Genomic DNA, 7,689 nt, shown 5'->3' with positions numbered 1-7,689 from the left:
CTTATATTTTATAGAGCAGAATAGGGAAGTTATAGGTGGAATAATTTTACAGGTTGGGTTTTTGTAATAAGAAGGAATCAGTCAAGTGAACAAGGAAAGTTTATCTCTTTGTCAATCCAGTTCTGGGGGGACAAGTGGTTTAGCTGATCATTTATGAGGCAAAAAAAGAATGCTGAGGGTTGGTGTCTGGCATTGTCATATGTGAACAAGGGAGTCATGCAAGAGTCTTCTGGGAGTCCGGAGAAAGAGCGTCTTCCAAGTCAGGTTGAAAAGGTGGTTCTTTGCAGTAAGCCCTTTCCTGGAGCACAACAGGGTGGAGGTTTTTGGAAAACAAAAGGTTGGGAGGATTAACCATCTTTATTTTCTAGGACCACAGGGCTTAGGTAAAACCAATTTTGTCACCACCTTTGTTTAGCAAACCCTCAGTAAACCTTTGAGTCTCAATTCCTTTGCCAAACCTTCATGAGGTCTCTAGAAAGCAAATTGAGACAGAGATTTGCTTGCAGAATGTTTACTGGAAAGTCCTTTTGGAATCAGCTCCTGTGGGGAGCAGACGAGGAAAGCAGTTTTGGTTGGAACCAGGGTTCCTCAAAGCAAATCTCGCTCACAGCCTTTTTGTGTACAATGATGCAGAGTTGTCCTGAATTAGTGCAAGGGGCTAGGGTCTCCTGGCATCGGTCTGGGTCTAGTCCTGATGGTAGGGGGGAGGAGTGTGCCCTGGTTGGAGTAGTGACAGCATCCACTATACAAGTCTTCCCTAACTTTCCCAGGGAAAGTTTGCTACTCTCTGTTCTCTCCCAGTGCATCATTTATGATTCTGCTTGTTATGTACTTAGTTCTTTATATGCCAGTAACTTTGACTTGGCTGAGACCTACTCAGAAACAGGAAAAGTGGCCTACTTTTTTCTTGTGCTCCCAGTGCCTAACATGGGGTTTGGCATGAAGGAATATAAATATAACCGAATGAAGGAATATTCTTGTTTTTATTAAGAAAAAATAGACTGAAAAATAGAAAATAAGCTGTCTAGGAGATCACAGAATAAGTCAGTGGAAGGGTCTTTTAAAATTCACATTTCTTGTAAACTGGACCTTAGTTTATTTTCATGAACTGGATAGGCACGGATTCAGGACACCTAAATGCAAGAAAGGTAGAATGTCCAATTTCAATCACATAGTTGGGGCTGGGACTAATTCCTCTGGTTGCATAAGCAGTCCTATCCATGTTCCTGACACTTCTTGCCATGTGTTAGAAATAGTGTATTTCTGCCAGACTTTCAGTTAGCCTCACTTGTCTCTACCTTCAAAACACAAAACCTGTCATCTCCTGCCACTCGGGGATAAGCCAACTTAATTCACTTTCTCTGCATCTGAATCAGAAAAAAAAAAACTATTAATTCTAGGCCAAGAGATTCCAGAATTCAAAACTCTGGTCTCATTAAAAATACTACTTTTTCATTCTTTTTATTGTTTGGGTCTGTAGGAGCAAAGAGCAAAGATACTAATTTCTCAATAACATGCTCTGTTAGAATGATCATCTCTGAATGGTAGAAAGTCTGATGTATCATCATTAAATAGTAATAACTATCACTCTTTATAAGGACACTAATTATATGACATATAATTCTTCCTGTTTCCTTAGCATTGCATCATCAAGCTTTTGGAGAACAGGAATCAACACTCATGTTACCTTTCAAATTCTACAGTTCCTGGTATAGCAGTGTTTTCAAAACAATGACCTGTAGAATACATTGATGAAAAGTAAATTCTGTATGTCATAAATCCGATGTTATAAAACATTACAAACAATGGTTTATGTTTTGTGTCACCAATGGTAGATAAATTTATCTTGATTTAGATATTCTCATGTTCTGTAGACCTTTGAAAAGAGTTTACTGTTGGCATCATGTGAAACTTCTCCATGGTCACTTTCCCAGGAGAAGGCGTAGGAATGCAGAAGAGGGGACTAGTTTTATTTGATGGATAGCATACATACATTTTTAACTCTGGATTTAGATGGATGGCCATGGCAGATGGGTTGGAAGGGAATCTCTTGTGTTCTCCTGACTCCGTAAGATATTTTCTCAACTATAGTCATTTCGAACACCTTTTGGCTTCAGCATGTAAGAGCCATATTTTAGTAATATGCTTAAAATGTTATTGTACATATTTTTGTGTTTGGCTATAGGGATGCCTATAATATTTTCTAGTGCTACAATATTAATGGTAGAAATGCACTGCATTCCCCAGAATCACATATCTTGGGGTAGATGTAAATGGGCTGTCTAATGTCAAGTCTTGCACTGTCTGTTCTTTTGCCAGAAACTCCAGGGCATCCCGAGAATATGTGTGATTATCTGGCAAGGGCACCAAAGTGTCTCCAATACCTATTTGAAAAGTGTCAACTCATTTTCTGTTATACTGTCATTTCCCAGAAAAATATCACTAATAATTTTACAGCTAAATTCCTCTGAATGCAACACTCTGCTTAAAGATAAATGGATTTTATCTTTATGGTTTTGCTTTTTCTGACATACTCATTGAACTATAATAAGTAAAAAATTTAAAAATGAATACTTCAGCAACTTCTTTCTGCAAATTGTCTTCACCATCGGGAAACTAGGTGAGGCAACAAGATAGGGATGAATCACATTGAGGATCAGAATGCGCAAAACTGGAAAAGCAGGTAATTTATGTACTCTGTAAAGCAGTTTTATTAAACAGAAAATTGCTACAATTTTGTGCAAGTCACAAGAAAGCCATGCTGTATCTTTATGGTCAGACTTTCATAATCCTCTGACCTGGTAAGAAATACTCTGACTTTCTGATTTCCCAGCTGGAACCCTACGCCCTGTACAAGTCCTGGCCTCTTTTGCTCTCTTCTGAACGTCTCAGTACCAGTGGCAGCTACAAGCCAAACCCACCTTTTAATCACCCCCTAGGCAAAACCAGAGATGGAGTTCTTTCCCAATTTCAGTCTGTGCTTACCATGAGGAATTGAACGCCAGACACATGGCTGGCATTGCTGTCCTGGTTCAGCATACAGCCTTGCTCATTTCTCAGCCTCTTACCACTCCTCGTCTTTCACAATTACATGGGCTGGAAATGAAGTGTGGTGCCTTCTAACCCCCTAGGAGTTGGGGGAGGGGAGTGGAAATTGCAAGAACTTCATTTTTGGAGGCTTTAGGTTCATGTTGCTTCTGAATAAGTGAAACTTTTTACTTCTGTTTATTTTCTCCTTACATCCCTCTGTTTGTGCTTTCAGTGGTTTATTTTGTGTTTGTTTATTATTTTTTCATTTGTTTTCTTGCTTCTTTTCTTTTGGCTTTTTATGTACTCATGTTATCTACTTATTTTATTCCCCATTTCTTTTTACCGGTCCTGCATAGGAAATCATTCTAATACAGTCCATGTGGGTTATGTTTTTTAAGTGTTTTCTTGAAAAATGTGTATTATTTGTGAGCATCTATTTTTAATTTCTGCATTTGTTATTGTGATGTGAATCACACTGTGTCTTACTCTTTGTTATCCAGAAGAGTGTTTTTAACATCCACTCATACTGTCATGTGCACCTCTCTTCCATTACTTCCAGTTGGCCACGGCCCTCCATGGTGTGAGGCCACCACCTTTCCTTTTTAATTCATCGGTGGTGAACTTCTAAACTGCTGTGAACTTCCCGCCACCACAAACAGCACTGCAGTGGACATCCTTGTCCGTGTTTCCTTCCAGACCAATGTGAGAATTTTGGAAGGAAGTGCACCCAGGAGTTGCTACATCATAGGATATGCATGTGTTTAATTTGGTTAAATTGTGTCAGATTGCTCTTGACAACAGCAGCTTTTGTTTGACTTCCCACCAGTATTGTATGGAAATTCCTACACACACGCACACATACACTCACGTACAGACACACCTGTGCACGCACACATGCACACATACCCAAATGCACATCTTTACCATAATTCACTTAAACCAGCTTCTGACTTTTGCCTTTTTAAATATGTGTAATGTGAAACTAATGATTGTCTAATTTGCATTTTTTTGATTATCTATATGCTGTTTTCATGGGCATTTTGGATTTCCTACTCTATAAATTACCTGTTTATGTACTTTGCCCATTTTTCTATTAGGATGGCTGTCTTCTTCCAGTTCACTTAAGAAGCATCTTGTGTCAAACTGTGTGTGTATTATCAGAAGAGGGGTAAGATTTACTTCTCTCCTTTATAGCTTCCTGCTCAAGACCTGTGTAATTTTACCATTCATCAGCCACATGAAGATGATTTTAAAAGATCCGTTAAATGTTATAAGCATTAGTGTTAACTTGATTTAGTAAGAAGTTGTTTATTATTTCCTTTTTGGACACCATCCACTTGTAGGCAGATCAGCAAAATAAATGACAAGGGAGCTGTTAAGACTTTCTTTCTTTCTTTCTTTCTTTCTTTCTTTCTTTCTTTCTTTCTTTCTTTCTTTTAAGTTTATTTATTTATTTTGAGAGTGCGTGAGCACAGGCTGGGGAGGGGCAGAGACAGAGGGAGAGAGAGAATCCCAAGCAGGCTTTGCACTGTCAGCACAGAGCCCAAAGTGGAGTTTGAATCACAAACTGTGAGATCATGACCTGGGCTGAAATCGAGAGTCGGACGTGTACCCGACTGAGTCACCCAGGTGCCCCAAGATTTTCTTTGTTAGAACAAGTCCCTCCAGTTATCAGAAGGTAAAGGGGAAATCAAATTGTCCTCTAAACCCACCTTTGTCACCATGTACAACCACTCAGACTGCTCCATTGCAATGGAGTTGGGAGTTGGGAGTGGGTCTTTCTGGGTCAATCTGACCCTTTGGATCCTGTCTTTTGTATATACTCCCTAATCTTTACTTTGTGGATTTAGGAATTATGGGGGAAATAAAATAAAATGTGACTATAAACCAGACCAGGACTATAGCATTAATTAAGGTTGCATAATTTTGAAAAAAATACACAAATTCTTAGGGCCTCATTTCAGTTTCCTAATCTATGAATGAAGAAATGAAGCTGTATGATGGTTATGTCTCTCAGGCCAAAAACAAAAACCAAGAAACCAAAAAAAACTCTGAAGCTCTTCAAAATATTTCCAAGCTTCTAAGGGCTTGAAGAAGCCTTAATCATGAATTTTTCAAGACAAGGATGGAATAAGTTGTAAGGAAATACCCAAAGAAAAGGAAAATTCTTTGCAGAAATTAGAACATATAATGGCTAATGAAAATATATTAGTATGGTGTAATGGAGTTTTGAGCATATGTGTTACATTTTTACATCAGAATTATAAAGCTCTTATATGTGCGTGGAAGATATTAACTCCCTGAAGATATACATGGATATCTTATGTAAAATGGCAACTTGACTTTCCCAAAATGTGTTCGTGCATCGTTAATAAGTTTTACTTGAAAGAGGGTCCCATGAACAAACATTTTGGTTCAGCAATATTTAATCCCTATCATGTGCCAGGCATTATTTAGATGTTGAGGATATTCTAGTAAGCAAGAGAAACAAGGGTTTGTAATCCAGGGTTTGTAATCCAGGATAGAAAAATCAGAATTTTCAAAAACTAAAGTGGTGGTGAGTGCTACAAAGGAAATAAAGTTGGTGATGTGGTGGATATTGTGATAGCACTGTATGGTGACAGATGGCAGTTACACTTGTGAGCATGGCATGGTGTGTAGACTTTTGTCCAATCACTATGTTGTATACCTGAACCTAATGTAACATTGTGTGTCAACTGTACTTCAAGTTAAAAAAAAAAAAAAAGGAAGAAAGAGGGGCACTTGAGTGGCTCAGTCGGTTAAGCATCTAACTCTTGATATCGACTCAGGTCATGATCTCACCGTTCACAAAATGGAGCCCTGTGTCTGGCTCTATGTTGACAGCAAAGAGCCTGCTTGGGATTCTCTGTCTCCTTCTTTCTCTCTGCCCCTTTCCTACTTGTGTGCTCTCTAGAAAGAAAGAAAGAAAGAAAGAAAGAAAGAAAGAAAGAAAGAGAAAAAGAAAAAGAAAGAAAGACAGAAAAGACAGAGGGAAGGAAGGAAGATGGCATTTGGGTTGAGGCTTGGAGGATGAAGAGAAGCTGGTGTTAAGAAGAGCTGTAAGCTATGTTTTCAGGCAGGGGAACCTAAGTATAAAGGCCCCTCATGTAGGAGAGTGCTTGGTATAGAAAAGGCATAGAAGGAAGCCTAAGTGGACAAAAGAGTGGTCATGGAGAAGGTGAGTGGTAGTTGATAAGATCTGGAAGTGAGGCTTGAGCCAGAGGTTATGAGACTCTATGTAGGCTAATATACGAAGATTAGACTTTAAGAATATTAAACCTATTGATATACTTTAGGAATAAGGAGAGGGTAACATTTTTTTTTTTTAAAGTTCATTTTGGCTCTTTTGCTGGAATGGTTTTAAGAAACTAAGAGTGGAAACAGAGATACCAGTTAGAAGGACATTGCAGTGTTCTTTTGAGAAGGGATGTGCCCTGGACTGAAGTGATGGATGCAATGATGGAGGGAGGTGGGCAGATATTTTTTGGAGGTCAAACGCAAAGACCTTGTGGACAGATTATATGTGGTTGGTGAGGGGGAAAGGGAAGAACCACAATGATTTCCAGATAACACTCAACTAAATATATTTTTTAAGTGACATATTATCTCAGAGCCTTTAACATGTTAATGTACATTGATACCCCAAGCAGGGGTACATATAGCATTTTCAAACTTGTTTCTCCATGGAAACCCAGACAGTTCTCTTTAAACCTTAGGACATCCTTTGTCAATTCTCAAATTGACATTCACCTCTTAATGCTTTGGAAATTAAAATCTATAGTGGAAAAAGTATTTATTTAAAGGAAACTAATAGAATTGTTGAATCATTATGTTGTACACCTAAGCTAATATAACACTGTACGTTAATTATACTTGAATAAAAAAAAGTAGTAAAATAAGTAAATAACAAAAGAAAAAAAATGAAACAAAAGAAGAAAGAAAAGGAAACAGTAGTAGAGTGTAGTTTGTTTCTTTAACGTCTTTATCTATTTAACCATTCATTTACATATTCAACAAATGCCTACTAAACACTGCTTATGTTCCAGACCCAGTAATGGGATCACCAAAGCAAATAAGAATCCTTTTCCTAATGCAGTACATTTATAAAGAACTGTTTTTTGAAAATCAATTTAAAAGGAGGAATTGAGCAATAAGATAAAAGGAAAGCAGAGTTAGTCATACTGCAAATATTTTGTAAAAGAATTTTGGGAGGGAGTAAAATAAATTTGTAGTAGCATAAAGGAGTCTCTTTGGGATGCAGTCCCTTAGGAGGACACTGAAATACATGCACGGGTGGTTAGCAGCAAGGTTGGTTTCTTTTATCAGGTCTTGAAGAGTTTGATGTGTGGTATTTTGGGTAAAACCAATAGAGTGGGACTATGAATATTGGCAAGTGGGTTACAAGTTTATGTTGGACCAAGCTAAGTCAGGTAATGCAGGTTAACTCAAATTTTCCATAGTCATATTCCCTGCAAATAGTTGTGTGCTGGGAGTCAATTTAGTTCCAACAAAATGTACTGAATGGTACCATGTAACTATAAAAAGCCACTATCACCAGATTTTCTTCTCCTATTTCTTGAGGTCTTGGCATTAGAGATCATGGTACTCTGCAAGGACTTCTAGAAACGTGAATGAATC

Source organism: Lynx canadensis, chromosome B4 (assembly GCF_007474595.2).
Source record: "Lynx canadensis isolate LIC74 chromosome B4, mLynCan4.pri.v2, whole genome shotgun sequence".
NCBI lineage: Eukaryota > Metazoa > Chordata > Mammalia > Carnivora > Felidae > Lynx > Lynx canadensis.
This window is presented reverse-complemented; position numbering follows the sequence as displayed.